Source organism: Desmodus rotundus, chromosome 6 (assembly GCF_022682495.2).
Source record: "Desmodus rotundus isolate HL8 chromosome 6, HLdesRot8A.1, whole genome shotgun sequence".
NCBI lineage: Eukaryota > Metazoa > Chordata > Mammalia > Chiroptera > Phyllostomidae > Desmodus > Desmodus rotundus.
Window position 1 is genome coordinate 30,681,425 of NC_071392.1, and position 12,621 is coordinate 30,694,045.

General features: G+C 38.6%; 1 long non-coding RNA gene across 1 annotated transcript in view; it reads right to left on the minus strand.

Annotated features, from left to right (window-relative positions):
- Positions 1–820: 820 nt before the first annotated feature.
- Positions 821–12,621, minus strand: part of LOC139440974 (uncharacterized) — a 57,792-nt gene continuing 45,991 nt past the window's right edge. Inside the window, exons 2-3 of the long non-coding RNA XR_011651310.1 lie at positions 4,477–4,582; positions 821–1,171 (exon numbers count right to left, since the gene is read on the minus strand). This is a non-coding gene — a long non-coding RNA (uncharacterized lncRNA). The remainder of the gene's footprint in view (positions 1,172–4,476; positions 4,583–12,621) is intronic.

Here is a 12,621-nt window from a genome sequence, read left to right on the forward strand (position 1 = left end):
CGAGTAGAAACTAAAATATAGTCTTAAAATGCTTGCTTCACAAATATTGCAAATGACAGGACAAGGAGCCGTCGTATTTCCCTAGAACAGAAAACCAGCAAGCTTTTTTAATCATTAGCAATATTTCCTGAGGGAGAATATAGACTTCAGCCTATGCCAGAATTCCACATTACTACTCGAATTCAAAGATGAAGGGTGTGTTTAGCCCACACCCTACATTTTTGGGAACACAAGCCCTGCCATTATGTAAGGTCTACTGAGGAGGATAACATGACTCTTCTCTTCATGGGAGAGCCCGTAGTCTGATCCATAATATGCATATGTGTTTTGCAATGCACTCTGTCCATTAGCCAAACTGACAGATTACCACTCAGGTAAACATACATCTCTATACCTGCTCCTCCTGCAAAGGGTAGCGCTTACACCAGACAGAAAACTCTCCTGGAATAACCAGTATATTTGTTTTAATCACCTACAGATCCATAAAGTGGGAAAGATCCAGAATAGAGGAGTGGCTGGTTTTAAATACGATATAATTCTCCTCCTAGACCACTGCTGAGAGCCGAGCACACCACTGTATAGTATGGGCCTTTGTTGAGGCTTATATTTCCCACCTGTATTTCTTTTTCTTTTTCTAGCAACAGTCTGTCTTTGTGCCAACTCCTAAATAACCATAAATTTTGTTCTTATAAACCTTAATGAATGCTTGGCCAAGATGCTGTAACTATTGGCTTCTACATTGGAGCATAAATGGAAAGGGGGGGAAAAAAGTGTGCACTGTGAAAAACTGGATAAAATGGAAAAAAGATCACAGCAAACCCAAAGTCGCAATTTGCCTTTAATGTGAAGGAGGCCTTGTTTTCACGGTGTGGCAGCTTTCAGGGGGTTTAATCTCAAAGTGGCTGATCAATTTAAGGTAAGTGGCAGGCATTTGGCCTGGTTCCCAGGCTTTGCTTTGCTGCTCTGCAAAAAGAAAGGATTCAGTCAGACACACAGACAACAGGCATCATCAGCGGCTCCCACATTCCAAGCATTTTAACACAGATTAGGTTGGCATGATTCTACTGTTTACTGAGATCTCCTAGGTGTTGCATTTTTCCTTCTCCTTGCCGTGGTTATCCAAGATGGTTTTCTCAGGTCAGGACCTTCATATGCCAAATAGCTTGCAGGTCTGGGGAAGCAGAAAGAGCATGGGTCAAGACTTCTGATTAAAATGCTATTTCATTTGCTCACTGCAAAATATGAGACTTCAGACACCAGGTAATTGAGCACTGAACTTTTTGCCTTAGGCGTACATTGAGACAGGAACTGTTTTACATGCATTCCTGAGCGAGGGAAAACAAAGATAATTTCTTTAACAAGGAAAAACTTAATTCAGCTAGAAATGCCCAACGGACTAGCAGTGTGATTTGTAGTTATTTTCTCTTCAGATGTTATAAGCATGAGACTTACAGATACGTTGAGCAATATTGCAATCAATATAATCCATATTTTAATTTACATTTTCACATTAAACGTTCTTTATTTGTTCAAAACAGTTAATGTTAAATAGGTTCCACAGGTCCTTGACCACTATCTCATTTTCTTAGCAGAAGTGATGTTTTCTGAATCCATTTGACCTATAACCTGAGTTAAATAAAGTATGTGTTCAGTTGATGGAAGCAAAACAATGTGTAAGTTGTCTCTCATGTATTTCGGTTATATCATGCTTTATGTAAATTGTGTATTTTAAAATACATTTTTACAGTTTTTAAAGATACCTTGTCTTACTTTAATATAGTCAAATAAATCCTTTAATTATCCTCATGGAAGATTTACTCATTTTCTCTCTACAAAAATTTATCAAATTAAATAACAATATGGATATTAAAAAATCATTTCCAGCTATTAAATTTTTCAAAAGCAATGCCAAATTATTATACTCACTATACCCAGAAATGCCTTTTTAACATTTCATAAATGTACATTGATATATTTCTTTCAAATCGAACATTGTTGCAATCAAGTAATTTATATTTAGAATATGAATTCTTGTCTGTAAGTATTAGCTTAGAAGCTAATGTAACTATATGCATTTATTTTAATTTCAATTGCTGTAAGTGCAAGCGTGGTTTTTGAAAAAATAATATATGATTCCTCATTGATTAAAAAAAAAGGAAATAAGTGAGAAGCGGATAGCAGCCATCCTTCTGCTGCTTGCTGGACGTGTCTTGTCAACTCTTGTCGACGTGTGATGCATGCAGTGCTGGAACTGCAGCAGCCTTGTTGCAGCCGTGAACAGAGTTAGCCTAAGAGAACAAGCCAGTATGCTGAGGAGGGCAGGCTGGAGGGTGAAGAGAGCACGGCTCTCACTGGGCCACAGAACCAACAATCCTGGCACCGCCCTGCTCGTGCCTCATGTGAGATAATAAATTCCATTTTATTCACCCAACAGTATTTATTCAGCATTTACCATGTGGGATGCTCTAGGTGCTCTGTTCTAGGTTCCTAGAATGTCTCAGTGAACAGAATATACAAGAGCCCTGCCCTTTTGGGACTCACATTGTAGCCGAGAGAGATAATAAACTAAGAACAGAAGTAAGAAAATTCTGTAGTGTGTTAGGAAGTAGTAAGTGGGCAAATTTAAAAGTAGAGCATGGTGAAAGCATCAGGAGTGCTGGGATCCAGGGGAGAGGATTTGATGTCGAATCCAGTGAGGGCTCAAAGAGAGGAAGTGAGATTTGGACAAACGCTGAAGGGGAACAAGGAGTTATTCTTTAAGACAGTAGGAAGGCGGGTGGGGAAGAGTTTTCCTATTGTTGAAACTCCTCTAAATAAGAGAGAAAGGTGGGGAGAGGGAAAAAGAGGGAGAGCATGCACTTCAGAATGTATCTGATGCCAGTTCCTCTTTAGTTCTGCCTAGTTCCCAGAACGGCTAAAATTATAATAAAAGGTTGACAATACCAAGTGTTGTGAGGATGTAGAGCTGCCAAAAATGCATACATTGCTGTGCGAGTTTAAGCTGGTACAACTATTTTGGAAATTTTGTTACCAGTAAAGTTAAGCATATAGCCAACCTATGACTCAGCAATTCAACCCCTAGGTGTAAATTGAAAAGAAATGTGTACATATGTGCACACAAAGATAGTTACAACAACATTCTTCGTACATTATGTTTAACATCAAGCTGGAAGCCACCCAAATGTCCATTAACAACAGAACGGATAAATAAGGTGCGGTATATGTGCATAATGGGATACTATACCACAATAAAGAAAACTATTTCTATGTGTAACAGCATAGATAAATCTCAAAGACATAATGTTTAGCAACAAAAAGAGTACATACCATGTAATCTTATTTAAATAAAGTTCCAAAACAGGCAACACTTACGGTAAGATGAATCTGTGTAGTGTTTACCTTTGCAGGCTAAAAGCACATAGCAGGTCTCTGTCGTGAGGGTAATGTTCAGTATCCTACCTTGTGTGATAAGCTGTAAACTTAAGATTTGTGCCCTTTTCAGTCCATATGTTAGATTAAGTAAAACAAAAGATAGATAATTTCATAAACCATCAACCATAAATTAAAGACATGAGCTGTAAAAACTCCTAGGTTACTTTTAATCCTATCGTTGTAATAAAGAGGGAATTATTTTTCCTGCATAACCATTCAGATGGAGGAGTCACTATACTTAAACCTTGGAGCTACCAAAGTGACCTCCAATTTCTGAGACTCCAAACTATCATTCCTAACTCTGAGACAAATGGTGAGGACCTCCTCACACCAAGATTCACTCCTACTGCAGACAGCCACTGTTCTTCCTGTGCCTGACAAATTGTTAATATCATTAGCTAATATTTTAGGGACCATTACTGTATGTCAGCACCATACTGAGTGCTGCATTTATCAACATATTTAAGTCCCCCACCAACCCTAAAAGGTAGGTACTACTACCTACTTTACACATGAGAAAATAGGTTGAGGAAACTGAATAAATTTTCCCAAAGTCATTGTATGAGTCACTATCCTTTGTTACATTGAAAAGAAACCAAAAGTTTTCTATAAGCAAAAAAGAATGTACTGAAAGGTCATTGTATAACTCTCGGAATTGCCAGCCCGGCCGGGTTGAGGACTCTGCAGTCACAAACAGCACCCAAAGTCAAGTCCTAGAAAGTTATAATGCCCGGCAATGGACAGTGTGACCCACTCTGCCACCCTGCCCGCCCTGGAAGTCAGACACAGTCACCAGCTGAACGGCCCCTGCTCCTCTGGAGCTTACTGAAAGCTCTGTCACTGTTGCACCTGTGCGGGGGACTCTCAGTCCACGCACGGCCCCAATCATTAAGAGCACACGATTCGTGACACCGGGCAAAAAGCAATGGTGTGTGCACATTTCTAAAATCACAAGTCTGGCCCTGGCCAGCGTGGCTCCCTTGGTTGGAGTGTCGTCCCGTGCACCAAAAGGTTGCAGGTTCAATTCCTGGTTGGGGCTCATACCTAGTCTAGGGGTTGGATCGCTGGTCCCACTGTGTACGATCCTTGGTCCAGGGGCGTATGGGAGGCAACCGATCAATGTTTCTCTCTCACATCCATGTTTCTCTCTCTGTAAAAGCAATGAAAACAATGTTTTGGGGTGAGGAAATAAATAAATAAACGAACAACCAAGTAATAAAAGCTGGGTTAGCCCCAACGCCCTGGGGGCTCAACTGCTATGCTAGACTGCATCCAAACACATGATGTTACTTTCCCATTTTAAGGACCAGGTGAGACAAGCAAGTACTAAAATGCCCAACAGCACTTCACGCCACCATATCATGTAAATTAGAAAGCTTCAACAATTTGTTGCTTGACTAATTTAGAAATCAGACTGAAACTAATAATACTCACACTGGGCTTCTGAAATCACCAAGTGCTTTAAATGAAGGCAAGAGAGACGACTGGATATGACAGCTCATCCTGAGCCATGACTGCACCATGCGGGGTCGGTCATGCGGCTTCATGCTGACTCAGATTGGTGGTGAAGGGGGGCCAAGTCTGAATCACCAAGACCACATCCTGCCCCTCCCTCATTTTTTTCCCCTGGAAGCTGCCCATCAATCTTCTCATTGAGCTCTCCACCCGAAGCGTGGAACTCAGGTATTTGCAGCAAATGTCTGTGAACCTAAGAAGTCCCATTTTCCAGGAACATTTGGCTCTGGTTCTTTTAGCGGCATCTATGTGTGAAGCTGGCTATGACTAAGTGCGAAACTGATAGTCTGTGCTCCACTTCTGTCATTTATTTATTTTTCACTACATTTTGGTGGGCACAAACTAATATCTAACATCACATATACTTACGTTTAACAAACTTTTTTTCACTTATTTAATCTGAAAGAAAATTCTTAACTTAAACACACCATGTCAGCTAGATAATGACTTGGGAGAAATGTGTTCTTCCTGAGAATTGTCTCAGAGACACATATTCATTATGGCCAAAGACTAAGCAGGCATTTTGTCCTGCTCTGATTCATCTGAGGAAAACATGTGGTAGGCAGTTCAAAATCCTCCTCCATCTACTTTCAAATAAAGAGTAAGAAGAAAGGTCAATTTTTATTTCTTATTTTTTTGGTTAAGGGAATTTAGTAAAATTAGTATCTGTTGGGGCTTTTGTTTTGTTTTGTTTTGTTTTGTTTGGGGTTTTTATGGTTTCCACTGAAAACAGTAGTGGGAGTTAGGATTACAAAGCCTGAGGTAGTCAGAGTACAGAGGAATTTGGAAGTTCAGATGAAAGAGTCTGATCATTGTTCTGTAGGCAGAGAGTAATACATAAAGATTTTAAAATCTAATTTATTTTTAATGATTTTTAAGTCAAATACAGCAAATAGAAAAGTATAAAAATCATATGTAAGTTTAATTTACAAAACGATTAAGCAAAATTCGTACAAGCACCACATGTGATGGGATGGAGGTAGTAGTTAATACTGTGATGATAATTATTTTGCAATTTATAAATGTGTGAACATTAATAAATACAAATCTCATTTAAAGTGGGGTCAGGAGGCCCTGACTGCCGTGGCTCAGTTGGTTGGGCATCATCCCACAAAGCAAAAGGTCACTGATTCGATTCCTGGGCAGGGCACATGCCTGGGTTGCGGGTTCAGTGCCAGTCAGGGTATGTATGAGAGGCAACTGATCGCCGTTTCTCTTTCACTTCAATGTTTCTCTCCCTCTCCTCCCTCCCTCTCCCTCTCTCTAAAAATAAATAAAATCTTTAAAAGTAAATAAATAAAATGGAGTCAGAAGGCTAGGAGAGAAAACTCTCCTGCGTGTGTCACTCAACCCACATAACTGACTCCAACAGAGTCACTACATTACCTTCTCAGCAAGAGATACTACATAACCTTCTCAGCAAGAGGAAAAGACTCCACCTTGCCCAGTAACAGCTTAGCCAATGGGAAACCGCTATAACTTTGCCAGTGAAAAGTCATTCCAATTTAGTTTCCTCCAATGGCCTCTTCGTTTGCAACAGTTCCTCCCAAGTCCATATGAGTATTCCTCTCCTTTATTTCTTTTTTTAATAAATTTTTACTGTATTTTTTCACTATCATTTAGCCCCCTTATACCTCTCACCCCCTCCAATCACCACACTGTTGTCCATGTCCATGGGTACTTCTTCCTTTTTGCTCAATCCCATCACACCCTAACCCCCACCCCCATAACTGTCATCCTGCTCTCTATGCATCTGTCTCTATTTTGCTTGTTAGTACAGTTTACTCAGTAGATTCCACATGTAAGTGAAATCATATGGTATTTGTCTTTCTCTGATTGGCTTATCTCACTCAGCATAATGTTCTCCAGGTGCATCCAATTTGTGGCAAATGATAAGATTTTCTTCTTCTTTACACCCAACTAGTATTCCATTGTGTATATGTCTCATAGTTACTTTATCCACCCATCAGCTGCTGGGCACAGGTTGTTTCCATATCTTGGCAGTTGTAAATAACGCTACAATGAACATAGGGGCACTTATGTTGTTTTGAATTAGTGTTTTGGACTTCTTCGGATATTTTCACAGAAGTGGGATCACTGGGCCAAAAGGCAGATCCATTTTTAACTTTTTGAGGTATTTCCATACTGCTTTCCACAGTGGCTGCACCAGTCTGCATTCCCACCAACAGTGAAAAGAGTTCCCCTTTCTCCACATCCTCACCAGCACTTGTTGTTTGTTGATTTATTGATGATAATTATTCTGACAGGTGTGAGGTGGTAACTCATTGTGGTTTTAATTTGCATCTCTCTGATGATTAGTGACATTGAGCATTTTTTCATATGTCTGTGGGCCATCTGTATGTCCTCTTTGGAGCAGATCTATTCAGGTCCTTTGCCTGTTTTTTAAATTGGGTTGGTTGTTGTTTTGGTGATGAGTTTTGTAAGTTCTTTATACATTTTGGACATTAAACCCTTATCAGATGTATTAGTGAATATGTTCTCCCATTCTTTGTGATTTTTTTTTGTTCATGTTTTCCTTTGCTGTGCAAAAACTTTTCAGTTTGATGTAGTCTCATTTGTTTATTTATTTCTTTTGTTTCCCTTACTTGGGGAGATATACCCAATAAAATATTGCTACAAACAATGTCCAAGATTTTACTGCCTATGTTTTCTTCTAGGATTTTTATGGGTTTGGCCTACCATTTAAGCCTTTAATCTATTTTGAATTTATTATTTTTTATCTTTGTCATATTTTTCCATTACCATTTAGTCCCTTGTATCCCCTCTCCCCCCAGTAATCACCACCCTGTTGTCTGTGTCCATGAGTCCTTTTTCCTTTTTGCTCAGACCCTCCACTCCCTAACCTCCCTGCTCCCGCTAGCTGTCATCTGTTCTCCATCTATGAGTCTGCCTGCATTTTGCATGTTAGCTTAGTTTGTGCATTAATGAATTTATTCTTGTGTGTAGTATAAGAAGGTGGTGTAGTTTCATTTTTCTGCATGTATCTGTCCAATTCTCCCCATACCATTTATTGAATAAACTGTCTTTAGCCCATTGTATGTGCTTGTTTCCTCTGTCAAATATTAATTGACTATCCTGCTACTTTGCTGAATTCATTTATCAGTTCTAGTAGTTTCTTGGTGGAATCTTTGGGGTTCTCTATGTACAATATCATGTCATCTGCAAATGAAAACAGTTTTACTTCTGCCTTTCCATTTTGGATGCCTTTTATTTCTTCTTCTTATCTGATTGCTGTGGCTAGGACTTCAGTATAACGTTGAAAAGAGAGGTGAAAGGGAACATCCCTGTCTTGTTCCTAATCTTAAGGAAAACATTTGCAGTTTTTGCCCACTGAGTATGATGCTGGCAGTGGGTTTGACATTATGGCCTTTATTTTATTTAGGTATGTTCCCTCTATTCCTACTTTATTGAGAGTGTTTATCATAAATGGGTACTGTACTTTATCAAATGCTTTTTCTGCATCATTGATATGATCATGTGGTTTTTATCCTTCATTTTGTTTATGTGGTGAATCACATTTGTTGATTTGCAGATGTTGTACCATCCTTGTATTCCCAGAATAAATCCCTCTTGATCATGGTATATGATTTTTTTTGATGCATTGCTGTATTTTCTTTGCTAATCTTTTGTTGAGGATTTTAGCATCTAGGTTCATCAGGGATATTGGTTTATAATTTTCTTTCTTTGCAGTGTCTTTATCTGGTTTTGGAATTAGGATAATGCTGGCCTCATAAAATGAGTTTGGGAACCTTCCTTCCTCTTGAATTATTTGAAATAGTTTGAGAAGGAGAGGTATTAGTTCTCTCAGAATGTTTGGTAAAATTCACCTGTGAAGCCATCTGGTCCAGGGCTTTTGTTCGTTGTTTTTTTGTTTGTCTGTTTTATTTTGTTTGTTTGTTTTTTACCGTTTCAATTTCACTATGTGTAATCTGTCTCTTCAAAATCTCTGATTCCTCTTGATTTAGTTTTCAAATATTGTATGTTTCTAAGAATGTATCCATTTTGTCCAGGTTGTCCAATTTGTTGGCATATAGTTGTTCATAAAATTTTCTTAAAGTCCTTTGTATTTCTTTGGTGTCCATTGTTATTTCTCCCCTTTCGTTTCTGATTTTATTTATTTGAGTCCTCTCTCTTTTTTTCTTGATGAGTCTGGTTAAAAGCTTGTCAATCTTGTTTATCTTTTCAAAGAACCAGCTCTTGAATTCATTGATCTTTTGTATCATTTTTTAGACTTTATTTTGTTTATTTCCACTATGATCTTTATCATTTCCTTCCTTCCACACACTTTGGGCTGTGTTTATTGTTCTTTTTCAAGTTCCTTTAAGTGTAAAGTTAGATTGTTTATTTGAGCCTTTTCTTGTTTTTTTGAGATAGGCCTGTAATGGTATAAATTTCCCTGTTAGGATTGCTTTCCTAGTGTCCCACAGATTTTGGATGGTTGTGTCCTCATTTTCATTTGTTTCAAGGTATCTTTAGATTTCTTCCTTGATCTTGCTGTTGACCCATTTGTTGTTTAATAACATGTTATTTGGCTTCCAGGTCTTTGTGTATTTTTCAGTGTTCCTCTTGTGATTGATTTCTAGTTTCATAACATTGTGGTCAGAGATGTTTGATATGATTTCAATCTTCTTAAATCATATCAAGACTTCTTTTTTGTCTTAACATATGGTCTATCCTAGAAAATGTGCTATATGCACTTGAAAAGTATATATATTCTGCTGCTTTGGCGTGAAATGCTCTGAAGATATCAATTAAATCCATTTGATCTAGTGTGTAATTTCAGGCCACTGTCTCCTTGTTGATTTTCTGCCAGGAAGATCTATCCATTGAAGTCAATGGGGTATAACAACCCCAACTATGACTACATTTCTTTAAATCTCTCCCTTTATGTCCATCAAGATTTGTTTTACATATGTAGGTGCTCCTGTGTTGGGTGCATAAATATTTACTAGGTTATATCCTCTTTCTGGATTGTTCCCTTTATCATTATGTAGTGTCCTTCTTTATCCCTTACTATACTTTGGTTTTAAAGTCTATTTTGTCAGATATGAGTATTGCTACCCCAGCTTTTTTTCCTTTCCATTTGCAGGAAATATCTTTTTCCATCCCTTTACTTTTAGTCTGTGTATATCTTTCAGTCTGAGGTGGGTCTCTGGAGACAGCATGTATATTGGTCTTGTTTTCTTATCCACTCAGCTACCTTCTGTCTTTTGGTTGGAGCATTTAAGCCATTTATATTTAAGGTGATTATTGATAGATACACATTTATTACCATTTTGGTTTTAAACTATTTTCCTCTGGGTTTTTTTCCTTTTTATTTTTCCTCTCCTTCCTCTTAAAGTAAGTTTTTTAACATTTGCTGCAGTACTGGTTCGGTGTTAACAAACTCATTTAGGTTTTTCTTGTCTGGGAAGCTCCGTATCTCTCCTTTAATTTTAAATGATATCCTTGCTGGGTAAACTAGCCTTGGTTGTAGACCCTTGCTTTTTATCACCTTGAATATTTCGTGCCACTCCCTTCCGGCCTGAAATATTTCTGTTTAGAAATCAGTGACAGTCTAATAATCAAGAGAGCCCAACCTTTTGGCACCTCTGAACCACACTGGAAGAAGAAGCGCTGTCTTGGACCACACGTTAAATACATTGCAACACGTAATCACAAAAAATCTCATACTGTTTTAAGTAAACTACAATTTTGTGTTGGGTCGCATTGACAGCCATCATGTGCTGCATAGAGCCCACAGGCTGCAGGCTGGACACCCCTGGTTGGAGCTTCCATGTAGGTAACTACCTGCTTTACTGGTGAGGCTTGTAGGATTCTCTCCTTGTCTTTGAGACTTGCCATTTTCATTACTATGTGTCTTGGTGTAGGCCTCTTTGGATCCATCTTGTTTGGACTCTGTACTTCTTGGACTTGTGTGTCTTTTTGTTTCCCCAACCTAGAGAAGTTTTTGGTCATTATTTCTTCAAATAGGTTCTCAATTCCTTGCTCACTCTCTTCTCCTTCTGTTATTCATTCCCACATTGCGGATGTTGTCATGCCTTATGTTGTCCAAGATGTTTCTTAAGCTCTCCTCATTTTTTAAAATTCTTTTTTCATTTTGCTTCTCTGCTTGGGTGTTTCTTTTTTTACCTTGTCTTCCAAATCGCTGATTCAATCCTCTGCTTCATCTAACCTACAGTTTATTCCTTCCAGTGTATTATTTATTTCAGATAGTGCATTCTTTATTTCTGACTGGTCCTTTTTTATGGTTTCTATGTCTTTTTTCATGCTGTTGCCTATCCTTATAGTCATTACTCTAAGTCTATACTTGGTAAATTGCTTGCCTCCATTTCATTTAGTTTTTCTTTGGAGAATCCTCTTGTTCTTTCCTTTGGGGCCTGTTTATTTGTCTTTCCACTTTTGTTGCTTCTTTGTATTTGTTTCTATGCATTAGGTAGATCTTCAAAGACTCCGCTGCAGACCTATGTCACGTGCTGCTTGTGATTGGCCCTGGGCATCCTATTTGGCGCTATCAGTGACCCACAGCTTGTGGCTCCCTCTACTGGTCCTGAGCATGTGCAGAAAAAACCAGGCTGTGCACCAAGGCTGGCTTTTGTACCAGCACTAGGCTCAGGGGAGAGTCAACTAGTTTCAGAGTTCCCAGAGATCTACCTTCTTGGGAAAAATAGGGAGTAACTAGTAATGGGTACAAAGTTTTGGGAGGAATATTGAAAATGTTCTGCAATTAGTACTGTTGGTTGCACATCTCTATGAATATAGTACTGAAACCATTGAATTGTACACTTTATGTATGGATAAGAATAATATATCAATAAAGCTGTTATTTTTTTAATATAATAAAATTAAGTTAAAGACTGAGTGGCAGAAAGACTGCCCAGGCTTAGCCCTACAGTGAGTGGAATGGGGTAGCTATAAGCGTACACTCTTGTTGGACATACAGAAACTTGTTAACTCTTACATCACACCTTTATATAAAACCCAAAGATTTCCTCATTTTCCCCTGCAGCATCCTAACCTCAAATTGAATTCAATATATTACAATTCATTATAACCAAAGCTTTGGGCCATTCTCTGGGAGTTTTGGCAGACTAGAAGACTGTATAAGATGATGTGTTAAAGTCAGGGATGGGCTGACTTTTTGGGCACACATAGTAGACAAGCTAAAGGGCAAAAAAGAAGTCTCAAAGAGTTTCAGCCTCAAAACTGCAGCTGTATCTACAAGCCAAACATAGTTTCTATATTCACTACCCACTGAAAAGATTGTTGGTCAATAGTAATGATAGCTTGCCTACTGTGTGCCACACACTGTGATATGGGCTGGAGCCATAACAATGCGTAAGACAAGTTCTCTGCTTCTGAGAGGTTCCCAGCTTGGAAAGAAGCAAATAATTACACAGTAAAGTAATAGATAAATGCTATAGCAGAGATCTGGACTAAGTGCTGCAGGAGCAGAGAGGACGGAACAACTGACTTTGTATGAGTGAAGCTGAGACAGCTTCCTGTGAAGGTGACGTTGCAGCTGGGTCTTGGAGATTGAACAGACAATGCCTGCGATGCCCTCTAGGCATTTTTGCCATGCATATAAAATTCCTGTTATGCTGTCAAGACAGTGTTTATATTCTACCCTTATCTAAAAACCAAACAGAATTA